This window comes from Bubalus bubalis, chromosome 1 (assembly GCF_019923935.1).
Source record: "Bubalus bubalis isolate 160015118507 breed Murrah chromosome 1, NDDB_SH_1, whole genome shotgun sequence".
In the NCBI taxonomy this organism is placed as follows: Eukaryota; Metazoa; Chordata; class Mammalia; order Artiodactyla; family Bovidae; genus Bubalus; species Bubalus bubalis.
This window is the reverse complement of record NC_059157.1, coordinates 78092754-78110158: the sequence shown is the minus strand read 5'-3', so window position 1 is coordinate 78110158 and position 17405 is coordinate 78092754. Positions and strand designations below refer to the sequence as shown.

The 17405-nt window shown below is 34.7% G+C and overlaps 1 protein-coding gene across 4 annotated transcripts in view; it reads right to left on the bottom strand.

Annotated features, from left to right (window-relative positions):
- The window catches only part of CADM2 (cell adhesion molecule 2), a 1267507-nt gene that overhangs the window by 1207455 nt on the left and 42647 nt on the right, over window positions 1-17405 (bottom strand). The gene's annotated exons all lie outside the window — the stretch shown is intronic.

Below are 17405 nucleotides of genomic sequence, written 5' to 3'. Positions count from 1 at the left end.
CAGATGACACCACCCTCACGGCAGAAAGTGAAGAAGAACTAAAGAGACTCTTGATGAAAGTGAAAGAGGAGAGTGAAAAAGTTGGCTTAAAGCTCAACATTGAGAAAACTAAGATCACGACATCTGGTCCCATCATTTCATGGCAAATAGATGGGGAAACAGTGGAAACAGTGGCTAACTTTATTTTTCTGGACTCCAAAATCACTGCAGATGGTGATTGCAGCCATGAATTTAAAAGATGCTTACTCCTTGGAAGGAAAGTTATGACCAACTTAGACAGCATATTGAAAAGCAGAGACATTACTTTGTCCACAAAGGTACATCTAGTCAAGACTATGGTTTTTCCAATGGTCATGTATGGGTGTGATCAGTCCTGAATATTCATTGGAAGGACTGATGTTGAAGCTGAAACTTCAATACTTTGGCCACCTGATGCAAAGAGCTGACTCATTGGAAAAGACCCTGATGCTGGGAAACGTTGAGGGCAGGAGGAGAAGGGGACACAGAGGATGAGATGGTTGGATGGCATCACCGATTCAATGGACATTGGTTTGGGTAGACTCCGGGAGTTGGTGATGGACAGAGAGGCCTGGCGTGCTGCAGTTCATGGGTTCGCAGAGTTGGACACGACTGAGCAACTGAACTGAACTGAACTGAACAAAGATGGAAACTGAACTGAACAAAGATGGAAAACATGAGCCCCAAATGTACTTCACTTGAAATCTTTAAGAAAAAAAATAAACAGAGGATGTATGGGTAAAGCCATCGGACACATTCTGTACATAAAAATATATATATATGCTTTAACCTTTTCTCTGCTGCCTTTTTCAACCTTTGTAATTATTCTCTCTAGTTTTATTTATGTCCTTTTTTCTCTTTTTGATTTTTACATGTCTTCTCTGTTCGCAATCCCCTGTATTTTTTTTTTCCTTCTCACTGATAGTAATGAAAATACACCCTCAAGACTTGCAAATGAAGTTTAAAATCTTGTCAGGCAATAAAATTCTGAGAATAAGTGTGCCCAGTATGCAGCTTAACAAAAAGCACCCTGTCCGTTAGTACCAAGTCATGGAAAGTTAATTGTAAATGTAAGGTAACTCAACACTGAACTGAAACTTTAATGGGTGTACTGCCATTCAAAGAGGACATATCTAACTGGGGAGAAAAGTGCATATGCTCTTCTTTCATATGAAAATTTTCAAAATAAAATAAAAACAAATGCAATTTGTAATAATATATACATGAATAGAAAAATTTACATTCAAATACTTAGCTAGGAATTAGTTAAGGGGTCCCCTACCACATTCCATCATTTGAACATTAACAAACAGAAGTAAACTCTGGAAACATAGTTTGCATGTGGCAATGGCAGCAGCTTAGGTAGCTGAACCAGCTGATCTGAGGCATTGATCCTTGCCAGACTCAGTCTTTTCTATTTATGAATATTTATCCACTATGAAATCTCCTGGAATACCCAACCCTACAGCCAAATTCCAGAAATTCTGCATTTCTGTTATCTCTTCTGGCAAAGTCAGGCAGGCCAGTGACTGTCTCCAGGCCATTTATTTTCTACTTCTCACCAGAAGTATTTTTGTAACATAGAACTGTCATTTCACTCCCTTGATGCTAATTAATGGGTTCTCAATAAATGCCAAATTCTTTAGAATTCTATATGAGGCACTAACCACATTGCCAACCTCATCCCTAAGTACACATGCTGTATTTGGTATTGCAATGCCAAATACAAGAGCTGTTTAAATACATTATGGTATTTACGTGTGCTTGTGTTCAGAACTTTTAAACTGCTCTTCTCTATTTTTTCTCTAGCTAGTTAATTTCTAATTATTTGAATATTCATTTAAAATTCTGCTAAAGCAATCTGAGTAAAATGAACAAAGCTGAAGGTATCAGGTTCCCTGACTTCAGAATATAATACAAAGCTACGGTCATAAAATATATATATATATATATATATATATATATATACACACATATACATATACATATATATGGTACTAGTACAAAAATAGACACATCAATGGAACAGAATAAAGAGCCCAGAAATAAATCTGCAAACCTCTGGTCAATTAATCTAAAACAAAGGAGGCAAGAATATGTAACCCTTTATACACAAATAACTTACTATACATAAATAACTTATACAACTCAATGTAAAAAATTGTTTAAAAAAGGGCAGAAGAATTGAATGGAACTTTTTCCAGAGAAGGTAAACAGCTAACCAGCACCTGTAAAGATGATCAACATCAGTAATAACAGAGAAATGCAAATCAAAAAAAACAAAACAAAACACACAATGAGGTATCACCTCACACCTGTCAGAATGGCTAGCATCAAAAAGTCGAAATAACTAGCATTGCCAAGGTTGTGGAGAAAAAGAACACTTGTACAATATTAGTGGGAAGGTAAACTTGTGCAGCCACTATGGAAAACAATATGAAAGTTCCTGAAAAAACTCAAAATAGAGCTACTATGTAATCTAGTAATTTCACTCCTGGGTATATATCCAAAGAAAACAAAAACACTGCACTTTGATGTTCATAGCATTGTTATTCACAATAGCCAAGATATGAAAACAACCCTACTGTCCATCAAAAGATGATGCTTCCAGTGGAATATTATAAATATACACATGGAATTTTACTTAGTCATAAAAAAATAACAATAAAATTCTGCCACTTGCAAGAACATGGATATACCTGGAAGTTATTATGGTTAGTGAAATGGTTAGAAATTATGTTAGAAATATATATATATTATATATAAATATAATTATATATATAACTATCAATAATATATAAATATATATATAATTTCTAACATAGAAATTATGGTCAAAGACACATACTCAGTTATCACTTATATGTGCAATCTTAAAAAATAAAACGAATGAATCAAACAAAATAGAAACAGACTTACACATATAGAGAAGAGTGGAGAGAGAAAAGGGGGGGCAAATTAGGGGTACGGGACTAAGAGGTACAAATTACTATGTATAAAACAAATAAATAACAAGGACACATTGTACAGCACAGAGAAATACAGTCATTATTTTATAATAACTTTAAATGGAGTAGAATCTATAAAAATATTGAATCACTACTTTGTACACTCAAAACTAATATACTGTAGATCAACTATACTTCAATAAAATAAGTAAACAAAAATAAAATGAAATGCCAGATTCTGTGTAAAGCATTCCCTCAGATAAATTCAAACTCTGCATCCTTTAATCACCTCTCTTCTAGTACTCTCACATTAAATTTAATGATTGCTTTATATGTCCTTTATCACCCACTAGACCAAGGGTTGATTGAGAAACTTTAGACATTGGACCCCATATATATTTGATCTTAGTTTGTAAATAAAGCTTTATATTATTACAGTCATACTAATGTGTCCATTTTTTGTCTATAAACTATTTTATGTAAGAGTGCAAAAATAAATAGTTATCACAGGGATATAATATAATCCTAAAATAATCACTGTCTGTCCCTGTACAGAAAAAGTTTGTTGACCTGTGCATTGACTAGAAATTCTTAAATATGATATCCTGTGCCACATTTATCTTTGTATATTCACAAGCTTGTATAATATCTGAATAAGGGATAAAAATAGTTGTTGAATGAATGGGTGGATTTTTCTTAATTTTTCCATATTTCTCAGTATTTATTTATGCCCCTCTCATCTACAGAAGAAGTAATTCTATTGAAGAAGCTGAATGATTCCTGTAACCCTAGCATATTCGTTGCTAATTATATACACAATAAATATGTAGAAAAATAAATTTGAATAAGTTTTCAAATCTAAGCAATATATTATTAAACACTAACTTTCATATGAAAAATACCTGAAGGTATTCAATGCAGGAATATATGATGGTTAAGATGAAGTAAGAGAGATCAGGTTGTCAATTTAAGAAACACTAGAGGACATACATATTCAAATTAAGCAGACAAAAATAATGGCATAAGTGATTTCTTTTTTATATTTTATCTTCTATTTTTCAAAACATTATTATAATGGGTTCTCTAGAAGTATTAGTAATCCTTAAATACTAAAATGTAGTGGTTAAAGATGACATTATATATCTCAATGTATATCTATTAGCTTTGCATTCATTCAGGAAATATAGTATCTTACACAAAGTTAGTCAAAGTGAGGATAACCAAACCAGGCATGCTTTTCTGTCCTTGACTACGTTCCTGGCCTTTATCATGAAGAAACATTCAGATACAGAAATATAGGAATTGTATTTCAAAAAGTTGTACTTCCAGCAATTTTATTTTTTTAAGCTAGAATAATTCATAAATTTAATTGTGATTAAAAATAAAGAACATTTCCAACCATATCGTTGCTTTTGTTTCCTTTTTTTTTTTTTTTCCATACACCACTACGGGAAAAAAGAGACTTTTCTGATGCTTCCCTCCAGGTGTGCAGACAATCTCTCTGACAGCAAATGTTTTCTAAAGTTGTGTGGCTCCAACAGGCAATGTGTTAATCTGGTCAAAAACTTCATTTGGGTTTTTCTGCAACATTTTATGGAAAAACCCAAACAAAATTTTGGGCCAACCCAATAGTTCCTAAAGTGCTTTCCTCATTGGGCACACAAAAAATATATTCTTGGATTACAATCTTTAGCCTCCTTCTTTAAGATCTGTTTCTGCTCATAACTCTTTTGGGCTCAGAGTCAAGTCCAAGTTTGTTTTAAGCTAAGAGAATTCCTTCAAGCTGCATGCAAGGCTATCTGCTGGCAGCTTTGATTTCACAGCTATCCAGCTATGCCACATTGTTTGCATCTGTGTTTTAGTAAGTCTTAAAAGCATTTTTTTTTTCCTGTGACTCTTTGCAATTACTTTGGCTGATCATACATCTATTCATACTAGAAGGAGAGCATTCTCTTTGGTATTTATTAATAAGGCAGCAATTAGAATTAATACTAGACTCCTATTTAGTTAAAATGCCATAAGAAAAAATTTAATGGAAAAGTTACAATTGCATCCCATTTTAAGTTAAGAAATTAAAAATCTGTCGCTAAACCACTCAAAGTTGGCAACTGAAAAAGAAAACATAATTCCATTTAAAAAGACATAACAATAGCACCCACATCCAGATCCTGATACAAACCAGATCAATGAAGAACAGATAGACAAATACACAGATATACCAGAAAAACGCTTATTATAACTTAGAATATCTGGTTCTTGGTAACACATGTTACACTATCTCTGGACTTCATATTCCCAGATACTGTTGCTGTCTCATCATGATAAATGCATTAAATGCTGTTATTCTAATTTTCGAAGTGGATTTGCCCTGATTTATCTCCTCATAGTTTTGTCTTTCTGTCTGTGACCATGGTGTAAATGAATGACATTTAAAAAAGAACTAGGGGAATTCCTAGTTCTGATTTTCCCCCAATCAGTGTACTTAGTGAAGTCAAAGTTCTGCTCTGTCCACTGAATGTAGTGAAGCTAAAGTATTGTGGTTGTAATTACATCAGTCATACATTTGTCTATGGCTACTTTTTGGCTATAAGATCAATGTTAGGTATTAACAGTTTCACCAGAGACCTAAAGGCCAGGCCACCTAAAGATCCCTTAAAGAAAAGTTTGCCAACAGCTTCTCTGGAATATTGGAATCTGAGACAGTGGTCTCAGATCAGTTCTGCTCTCTGATTACCAAGGGCATTGGAAGTTAAATTGGACCAGATAGTTATTCCAGGAGCTATAAATAGAACACTGACATGGACCACTGTTTCTTATGACATTAGGCTGACACCTTTTCTGAATCTAAGACCACAGCACTTAACTGACCACTTTTCATTTCAGCTTGGACATACTAAGTCATCAACTTCTCTTCCTTTTCCCAGATATTAATCTTAACTGTCTTCTGGTCATTCCTTCAAATTGCTACCACAGAAAGCTTTGAGAAGACAAAATTGGCATGGATGTCTTAGAACGGATTAAAATCTACAAGCACCACAAACTACTTAGCATGGCTTGAAGTAAGCTTCATGAGATGCAGCAAACCTTAGATCCAACTAATTAACAAACTCACTACTTGAAAGTCCTCTCTTGCTTCAGGGACTTCACATAGTAGCCCATTATCTCAATCTCTGCCTGACCAAAGACTCATTCAAAGTATCATCTACCAAGAAAATATGCTAAATTTACCCTGACCCCAACATAGGTAAGGCATCCCACATCTTATAATCATATACTGTCATGACAGTTTAACATTATACTGAAATAGTTTTATTTACTTTTCTCAATGATGTATTTAAAAGGAAAGCTTCTTAAGGGTAGTGTCTGATTTTTATTTTAATTTCCAGTTTCTCAATGCTTAAAACAAAGAAAGTCCTTTTTGAATACTGAGTGAGCAGAGAGTACTGAGTCTGCTTTGGTGAGACACAAGAGCCTAGTGGAAAATAATTCTTGCATGGAAGTTTTAGAATGAGAAAAAGCTATTTTTGTGATACATGTGCTAATTAACAATAGCTTCTTTGACTTTTCTCTTCTAAAACCATAACTCTAAATAGTGTGAGTAATTTTTGAGAAAAAGTGAATAAAACAATGACCAACTGAACAAAATAAATTCTAACCTTTTCATCTTATCAGCAATCAATATTTCAATCATATAAGATGCTGTGTTACCACAACACTATTTTGTGGGAAAAGGGAAACTTACATCTACTCCTTAGAAAGTTTATGAACTGAGAAACAAAATTTTATCCTACCTGCAAATATTATTAATATAGTTACTAGAGAGCTCTACTTTTATAACTCAGAAGCTATAATTACAGTTGGCACATTCAAAATAACTTACTATCAACATTTTACAGATGAGGAAACATACATACACAGGTAAGTTAAGCCATCTATTTCAAGGCCATAAGGTAAGTAGAAGCGCATAAATTCTCATCTCCTTACCAGGGCTAATGCTTAAAATTCAGATTTTAGTTATCATAGTTTTTCTTTATAAAGTTTTCAACAGTAAGGTAAGAGCTATTTGTATAATACTACACCAAAGAATTCCCTAGGAGTTCTTTATTATTGTACAAGAGTCTGTAAGAAATGTGTATATCTTAGAAAAATCATGAAAACCGATTTTTAGTCTAAATAGTCACATTTGTAACAGACTATAATAATAAAACTTGCTAACTTTAACAGCCTAACAGATAACAACAAAAGGCTCTGCTTCCAAAAATAGATTCCATTTTGCTGTCTGATCCTTATCTTTCACCAAATACGGTGAAATCTATATCTTAGCTATCAAATAATTTCAATGCTTCCAGTTGCTTTTCTACCTTTCCCACAGAATTTCTAGACACGTAAGTTGTAATATCTTTGAAAACAAATAAATAACAATAGATCATTGTAGCAAAATACATTACTTATTTCTTAACAAGGAACGATCTGAAACAAGTTTTTCTTAACTCAAAAATCATATAATTCTATACCAAATAAAATGAGAAGAAAGGTGAATTGAGACTGGGAAGAAATTATTTTAATGAAAAATTAGGATAGCCTTTTAAATATTTGATGCTTTAATTTCTAGCTACCAAGAGTTGTAACAGGTACATCTTTCTTATGATGAAGGTCTTCCAAGGAAAGCCAGGTAAAAGACACTTCCTAGAAATTCTCCTAAATGACTCTGCAAACAGAAAGTTTTAACTTCAATATGTGCACTGGATCAATGTGTTCATTGTTAGAATGTCAAAGTTGTAAGTGAAGAAAAACCAAAAGCAAAAAATGGGAAGTAATACATACTCCAGAAAATTGTTCTCTAAATAACTTGTAGTTCTAAACACACAGGACGTTTTTTAACGATACCTGATAATTGGTCAGTTTCTGCTTCTTTAGAATGAATCTATATGCTTTCACAATATGTTTGCTTCTGGGTGTGAGGGGCAGAAAAGTGAAACAGACTCTAATTCTGATCCTTATAACACTAACTTTAACAAGATCAAAAGTCTAGGAAATTCCTCTTTGCTGTCATTCACTGACAGAAATGTATATAATAGTGCCCAGCAGGAGGGGCAACCTTGAAAAATACCAAGGGGCATTACAATAAAGCACCACAGAAGTAAAGGACAAGTATCCCTGGGGAAAGAGCAGAAAGCATGTACAGCAGAGAGAGGAAAACTGGGCGAAGAATACGGCCAGAAAAGATAACATTGACAGATACAAATATTAGCGTAGAAGTTCACACAAAATATTTATAAATGAAATTAGATTTATATAAACTTCAGATTAAGAAAAGCATGCTAAGGATAAAGAATTTATGATCCTAAAAAATGAATGTATACTGCTAATACAGGATGAAAATTTTAAAGTATCAGTTTACCTAACCAATACCTATTAATCAAAGAAGTTACCTCAGGTCTTCCTTCATGGTTCAGTGGTAAAGAATCTGGCTTGCAATGCAGTGGATGCAGTTTCAATCCCTGGTCAGGGAACTAAGATCCCACATGCCCTGCATCAACTAAGCCAACAGGACCTGATACAGCTATTTATTAAAAATTAAAAAAAAAAAGTCACCTCAGTTTTTCTTGATTATATTAATATCGCCAACAAAATATTTAGCAGTTTCAATTCAGCTGAGTATGTCTGGTGATGTGAACAATATATTGGAAAGTATTTGTATCAAATTGGGGTACATGTGTCTAAGGGAGGGTGGGTGCTACAGACTGAAAGAGTGTGCTCCTAAAATATATGTGTTGAAACATAAAGTGACGGTACCTGCAGTTTGAGCCTTTGGGATTAGGGTGTTTTGGTCATCAGGGTACAGACCTCATGAATGGGATTGTTACTTTATAAAAGAGGCTCCAGAGTAATTCCCTGCCCATTCCACCATGTGATTATCCATGAACCAGGAAGAAATTCCTTATGTAGGAGACATAGAATTAGGATGCCATGATCTTGGACTTTTCAGCCTCTAGAACTGAGAAATAAATTTATGTTGTTTATAAGCCATCCATTTTTGTTATGATAGCCTGACTAGACTAATACAATGAGATGCAGAATATTTACATAATTTTTAATATCTGACATAAAATAAACTGTGTTCAAAAGGAAAAATAATTCAAAGGTTTCAAGAATAATAATGCTCTAAAGTTATTTAACATTACTTTCCTCTATCAAGCTATCAGTATCCTTCTAGAAGGTACTGTGATGTTTGTAATATTCTGTTGCAATGATTTTAATCTCATGTATCTTAAATAAACCTCTGTGAGATAAACAGTCATTCACATCTGTAGAGCTGTGAAACAGTCAATTAACAAATGACCATCTCCAGGAGAACAAAGAAGAGAACTCACCTTCCTGATCTTTGGTCACAGTGTTTCTTATTTTAAGTCAAATAAACTTGACAAAGAATAAGTTTGCAGATTTAGGGAATCATAAGCTGTTATAGTAATGTCCCCAAGAGGTAAGTAGCTGGATAGGTAGGTAGGTGGATAGATAGACAGACAGACAGATTGAAATGGGTAAAGAGAAAGTGTTAAGAATATTAAATAGGCTTTCAGTTCAAGATGGCAAAGTAGAAGGACTTGCATTCATCTCCTCCTGTGAGAGCACCAAAATCACAACTAATTGTTGAACAACCATCAATAGGAGAATGCTAGAACCCATAAAAAATACACCTCACCTCCAGAGACAAAGTAGAAGCCACAGCAAAATGTTAAGAATGGCACAATCATGATAAAATCAAATCTCATACCTGCCTGGTGGTAACCCACAAACTGGAGAACAATAACACCAAAGAAGTTTTCTCACTTTTGTGAAGTTTCTGAACCCCAAGTCAGGCTTCTCAGCCTGGGGAGCTAACTAAAGGACTGTGAATCCCCAGGGAATCTGACCTTGAAGGCAAGTGGGATTTGATTATAGGACCTCCACAGGACCAGGTGAAACAGAGACTCCAGTCTTAGAGGGCACAAACAAAATCTTGCATGCACCAAGACCCAGAGGAAAGGAGCAGTGACCCACAGGATTCCAAAACTACTTGTTAGAGTTGGAGGGTCTCCTGTGAAGGTGTGGGTTCACCATGGGGGTAAGGGCACTGGCAGCAGCAGTCCTGAAGGTCCCTCTTGGAGGTTGCCATTAACCCTACCATAGAGCCCATAGAACCCAGGGCTGGGTGGCCTCAGGCCAAAAAACTAAGAGGGAGGGAGTATAACCCCACCCATCAACAGATAATTGGATTAAAGCTTTACTGAGCAAGGCCCTATCACGAGTCCCTCCCAGATCAGGAAGCTTATGCAAGCCTCTTTTCAGAGGGCAGACAGAAGAAGCAAGAAGAACCACAGTGCCATAGTAGCTAGAACAAAAACCACATTACAGAAAGTTAATTAGAATGAAAAAGCAGAAAGTTATGTCCCAGATGAAAGGACAAGATAAAGCCCCAGAAAAACAACTAAATGAAGTGGAGATAGGCAACCTTCAAGAAAAAGAATTCAAAATAATAATAGTGAAGATAATCCAGGATCTCTGGAAAACAATGGAGAAGATGCAAGAATTGTTTTCCAAAGACCTAGAAGAACTAAAGAACAGAGATGAATAATACCCTAGAAGGAATTCATAGCAGAACAACTGAGGCAGAAGAAGAGATAAATGACCTTGAGGACAGAATGGTGGAAATCACTGATGCAGAACAGAATATATAAAAAATAATGGAAAAAAAAAAAAAGATAGCCTAAGAGACATCTGGGACAATATTAAATACACCAACATTCACATTATACGGGTCCCAGAAGGAGAAGAGAGAGAGAACAGACCTGAGAAAATATTTGAAGAGATAATAGCTGAAAACTTCCCTAACATAGGAAAGGACATAGTTAACCAAGTCCAGGAATCATAGAGAGTCCCAGGCAGGATAAATCAAGAAGGGACACACCAAGACATATAGTAATCAAAGTGACAAAAAATTAGACAAAAATAAAATATTGAAAACAACAAGGGAAAAATGACAAATAACATACAAGGGAACTCCCATCATGTTATCAGCAGATTTCCTAACAGAAACTCTACAAACAAGAAGGGAATGGCATGATATGCTTAAAGTGATGAAAGGGAAGAAGCTACAACAAAGAGTACTCTACCAAGCAAGACTCTCATTCAGATTTGATGGAGAAATTAAAAGCTTTCCAGACAAGCAAAAGTTAAGAGAATTCAACAATACCAAACTAGCTTTACAACAGATGCTAAACAAACTTCTCTAGGCAGGAAGCTCAAGACAAGGAAAAGACCTACAAAAAATAAACCCAAGACAACCAAGAAAATGCTAATAGGATCAAACATATCAATAATTACCTTAACTGTAAATGAATTAAGTGCACCAACCAAAAGACATAGACTGGCAGGGAATATGTGTATTTATGCACTTACACTTACCACATCACTCTGCTTGACCACCCAAATTGCATGTAATCATTTTATATTGTTAGGTTAACCATGTTTCCATTATGGCTTGCAATTGTAATTACTTTTATTTTCTGTCTGGCTATTGATTGTAAAAACTGATAAACATCTTTCAGTATTGTGGAAAAAAAAAAAAGAATATTGAATAGGGTCACAGATGACATAAATTTTGGTATGAACTCAGAAACAGAGAGCTTAAAATTTGAGTAACTCTAAAGAAATTAAAGAATTAAGTGGATAGAAAAAGAGGGTAAGAAAAGAAACACAGAGTGAGAAAATGCCAAATGATCAATTATAAGACATATAAATTCAAATAGATTCTAAACAGTTATTCTTTATCCACTTCAATTTGTTAATTAAATTTTAAAAGTCCAAGGACAGGTTGAATTATCTATGTTAATATAATTATACAATATGAATATACACAAAATCTTATTCTGTGGGCAGAAGGCAGAGAAAAGTGCATTGACCATGAAAACTGCACAATGGTATGAAGTTTATCCTTTGTAAGATCAATTTTAATTAATGAAGCCACTTACTTTCTTTCCCTGTTGGTAATATCTGAATTGCCAACTATGGCACAATGTATATACACATATACATCTGTAGAAATGTATACGTATGCAGTATGAACACACACAACTACACACAACTTTTGATGTGTAATCATTGCGTGTGTGTGTTTTCAAAAAAGCATATGGAAAAAGCAACTGAGGATAGAAACAAAATGTGAATTTCTATCAGTAAACTGATTTGTAGAATATTGAATTAAAAGTCACACTCAGCCATGATACAAAGCTTTAAAACTTTGTGCTTAAGAAGACTCTCCTGCTTAGCTTTTATTACCATATTCAACAAGTTGAATGAAGGCACAGAAAAGAACACAAATACTGAAAAATCTTAATGACTTCCCTGGTGGTCCATTGGTTAAGAATCTTCCTGCCAGTGCAGGGGAGATGGGTTCCCTTGTCTGGGAAAACTCTATTTGCTGAGAGGCAACTAAACCCATTCACCACAACTAGCGAGCCCATGCTCTGCAGCTACTGAAGCCCAAGTACCCTGAGCTCATGCTATACGGCAAGAGAAGCACATACATCTCAACTAGGGAGTAAATTCCACTCTTCACAACTAGAGAAAGCCTGCACCCAGCAACAAAGATTCAGCACAGCCAAAAATAAATAAATAAAATTAAAAGTAAATAAATAAATAAATGATAGTAGCTCTAGAATAGGCACCACTGAAATAAAAAAAAAAATTAAAAAAAAAAAGAAATCTTAAGGAGACAGTTCACTTTGGAAAACATCAGCTTATTAGCAAACTTGAATAAAGTATTTTAGAAAGAGTATTTTTTATGTGAACAAAAAAAAAAAGGACTTATGTTCTATAGCTTGAAAAGATGAGAAGTAGAATCAACCATACAGGTTATATTAAAACAACCAAAACTCATAATCAGTGTCTGTAATTTACAGAGTCCCAATCATGATAAAGGTTAAAGCTTAAATTAGATTTAAGAGATAGTTTACAGGAAAATTCTACCTGCTATGGTAGTTTAAACTAGTTGATTTCAAAGATCACTTCCAATTTTAAAATGTTATAATTGTGTTCCAGAACTAAGAGGAAACACCATAACAGTCATTATAGACACAAATACAGTTAAAAAACCATTCTGATTGACAACATATGGTACAGCAGAGCCTCATTATTCCCAGATTTCATAGTTTGCAGTTCATCCACTTGCTAAAACTTATATGTAACCCTAAAATTGATACTTGCAATGCTTTCAGAGTCATTTGTGGACATGTGCAGAACAACAAAAAATTAAGTTGCCTCATGTACACATTTCCAGCTTAGGTTGAGAAAGGAATCAATCACTCTGCCTGCTGGTTTTAGCTTTCATACTCTAAAAAATGTTTTCCTTAAGGTCTATTAGTGCCACATTTTTGCAATCCTGTGCTTTATGTTGATGATCTGATTCTTTAAAATGGGCCCAAGCATCATAATAAAGTACTGTGTAGGGGCTACTAAGCACAGGAAGGTGGGAAATCTGCCTTAGGAAGAAAATACATGTATAAGATAACCTTTGTTGAGAGGTGTGTTGCAATGCTTTGGGCCTTGAATTTAATGTTAATGAATCAACAATATATATTAAATGTAGTTTCTTCAAATAGAAACATATATAAACAAGGTTATCTACTGATCCACTCATTGACAAAATGCTGTGACAAGAGACTCATAGGAATCTCCTCTATATTTTTCCAAGAAGCAAGGGTTCATTGTTATTTAGTTGCTTGATCATGTCTAACTCTTTTGTGACTCCATGGATTGTAGTCCAAAGGCTCCTCTGTCCAAGGGATTTCCCGGGAAAGAATACTGGAGCGGGTTCCTTCTCCAGGGGATCTTCTCAACCGTGGGATCAAATCTGTGTCTCCTGCATTGCGGGCAGATTCTTTGCTGCTGAGCCACCAGGGAAGCCCTAAGCAAGGGATCACTATATCAGTGTTCAGAAACTTTATATTTCATAACTAGTGCAAATAATGAGAATAGATTGTATTTCCCTACATAAAGCTAAAAGCAAACATATAAATTTCTCCAAAGGTGTGTGCAGTTATAAAGTGGAAATGATCTAGGTTAAAATTAGCTTCACAAATGAATATGTTATGGCCTGGTATTCCTAGTACATACTTTGTGAACCAGTTCCTAGCTCTGTGATGGAAAATCTTGCCATACTCCAGATATATAAGTAACTTTCTATGTCACACCCTTACTCCCACAGTACGAGATCAAAGTATCTAGGGAACTAGAGATAATGTTGTAGCATATAAAGTATTTTCTTTTAGCATTTATATCTTTATAGTGAAAGGTATAACCATCATTCAACCAGGTGGCCATTTATTAGTGCCAAATTGAGATCTGTAAATCTGAGCCTCTGACTGCCTGCCCTTGATCACAGAGGAAAACATGCACTGCTCAGTGTATGTTCTTGAAAACCTCCAAGCCAAACTTTTCATATGGCTGTTATGAAGGTTGAGAAATCCAAAGAGTTGTTAAACAATTGTTAGCACTAGTTGCAATACCCAAAACTTACTGTAAATACTTACAGAGCAACAAACTAGTCAAATCCACATTCTTGCTCAATTATAAACAACACTAAAAAATAACATCTCAGTTTGCAATTGCCCCAACAGTTGTATAGCTTCTGAGATTTCTTCCTCAGTATCTTCACCTGTTAAACTTTTTCCTTTAGTTCTGTACTTCAAGTATTTAAAAGGGAACATTATGATCATAAAATTATGGCTCCAGTCAACATAGTTGCTACATTAAATTGGTGGCAAAATCTATTATCAATTTACACCATGGGCTTAAAATGTGAACAAAAGATTATCTTTACATTTATAAACTTATTCTAATAGAAAGATAATTTTTGGAAGATAATTAATGTGACAAGGTTACAAAAAATAATGTCCTTCATTTGATTATCTGAGTCTCATAAAAATATCATACTGTACTTCAACTAGATTGAAAGCAAACCTTTATGAAAAACAACAGATAAGGAAGGCTTAGATTCCATTTTATTGTGAAATGTACATATTGCCTTTTCCTATGAAGAACAAATTAAGAAGACAGAGCTCACAACTTCACAGTCAAATAAAATGAGGTTCATCATGAAGACAAACTAAGAAATAAGTTTCAGAATGTTCTTTCCTCAGTGGTCAGCAACAGCTTTCTGATATTGAGTGCCACTGTCTTTAACCTTTTCTTGAATTATCAAATAAAAATGAACCCAGCATCACCCATTTCATTATAATATATCAGAACCATGATGTTGGTTTAGGTTTTTTGAAATTTCTATGTCATTTTGAATATATATATATAAACCTAGACAGCATATTAAAGTGCAGAGATATTACTTTACTGATAAAGGTCTGTATTGTCAAAGCTATGGTTTTTCCAGTAGTCATATATGGATGTGAGAGCTGGACCATAAAGAAGGCTGAGCATCGAAGGATTGATGCTTTGGGGCTGTGGTGTAAGAGAAGACTTTTGAGAATCCCTTGGATTGCAAGGACACCAAACCAGTCCATCCTAAAGAAAAGCAGTCCTGAATATTCATTGGAAGGACTGATGCTGAAGCTGAAGTTTTAATACTTTAGCCACCTGATACAAAGAACTGACTCAAAGGAAAAGACCCTGATGCTGGGAAAGATTGAAGGCAGTATAAGGGGCTCACAGAGGATACAACACATGGATAAAATATACAAAGTGTGGTTTTACTTAATGGGGGAAATGAATAACACTTTTTACCATTAAAGTCATTTAATGAGTGACCTAGCTTTAAAAAAAAATAAAAATAAAAGCAGTATAAATAAAACTGCCAAAACCAGTTTTTTTCTGTCAGTCTAATTAAGACCAGTCCAGAAATGACAGTCGAAGAGATAGTATGTATGTACTATAATAATGTCCTTTTTATACAGGTAAACTAACTATAAGGTGAAACATAGATTAGGGAAATTAAGCACACAAATGTTTTTGAGTTGCATCATTATTTCCTCATAATCATACTTCAAGCATTAATAAGGTAATTTAACTTAATTTTAAAAACCTGTCATTTGCTACTCCTCTAAAGAAGGTAAGTTTTATATCCAGTTTATATTTTAAGCATAAAGACGATTTACTTTTTTTTTTTCAAATCTGTATTACTTTTTAATTTAAGTAAATTTGGTATTATACACAATTGCTCTGAAACTTTAGACATATAAAGTGAACAATACCACCAAGGAGCAGGTCTAGGAAGGTAGACACACCAGATCATGCTTGAGCTGAAAGACCTTGTACATGTATCTGCTAATAATTAACTGAAACAATGGTTATAGTCTCTTACATCACTGGAGCTTTCATCATTTTTCTCAATTCCCTTCAAGTGATGAAAACCCTATCATTTGATCAGTCCAAGGACAAATAACAAAAAATCAGAAAACTCATCACAGAATAAACAAGGATTATTAATTAGACATTTGTTTTCCACACCTCTGAAATTTCGGCAATCTTTGACCGACTTTAAATTATCTAGATGGCAGAAAGCAAAGGGGAACTAAAAACCTCTTGATGAGGGTGAAGGAGGAGAATGAAAGAGCTGGCTTAAAAACTCAATATCAAAGAAACTAAGATTATGGTATCCAGTCCCATCACTTCATGGAAAATAGAAGGGGAAAAAGTGGAAGCAGTGACAGATTTCCTCTTCTTGGGCTCTAATATCACTGTGGATGGTGATTGCAGCCATGAAATTAGAAGACAGCTCTTTCTTGGCAGGAAAACTATGACAAGCCTAGATAGTGTGTTAAAAAGAAAAGACATCACTTTGTCAACAAAGGTCCGTATAGTCAAGGCTATGGTCTTTCCTGTAGTCATCTACAGATGTGAGAGCCGGACAATAAAGAAGGCAGAGCTCTGAAGAATTGATGTTTTCAGATTGTGGTCCTGGAAAGACTCTTGAGAGTCCCTTGGAAAGCAAGGACATCAGTCAATCCTAAAGGAACTCAACCCTGAATACTCTTTGGAAGGACTGATGCTGAAGCTGAAGTTTCAATACTTTGGCCACCTGACGCAAAAAGCTGACTCACTGGAAAAGACCCTGATGCTGGGAAAGATTGAAGGAAGAAGGAGAAGGGGATAACAGAGGATAAGATGGTTGGATAGGATCATCAATTCACTGCACATGAACTTGGGCAAACTCTGGGAGATGGTGTTGGACAGAGAAGTCTGCCATGTTGTAGTCCATGGGGTCTCAAATAATCGGACATGATCTGGGGACTGAACAACAACAAATAATCTAGGTTCTTCTATGGAGAAATGAATTCCCACACATTCTTAAAAGCCAGTGGTGAGAACAAGAAGCCAGAGGAATGGTCAAAATTCTCAATCATGGAAGGAAATAATATATTAATTTTTATTATGGACAAGTGTTAGGTA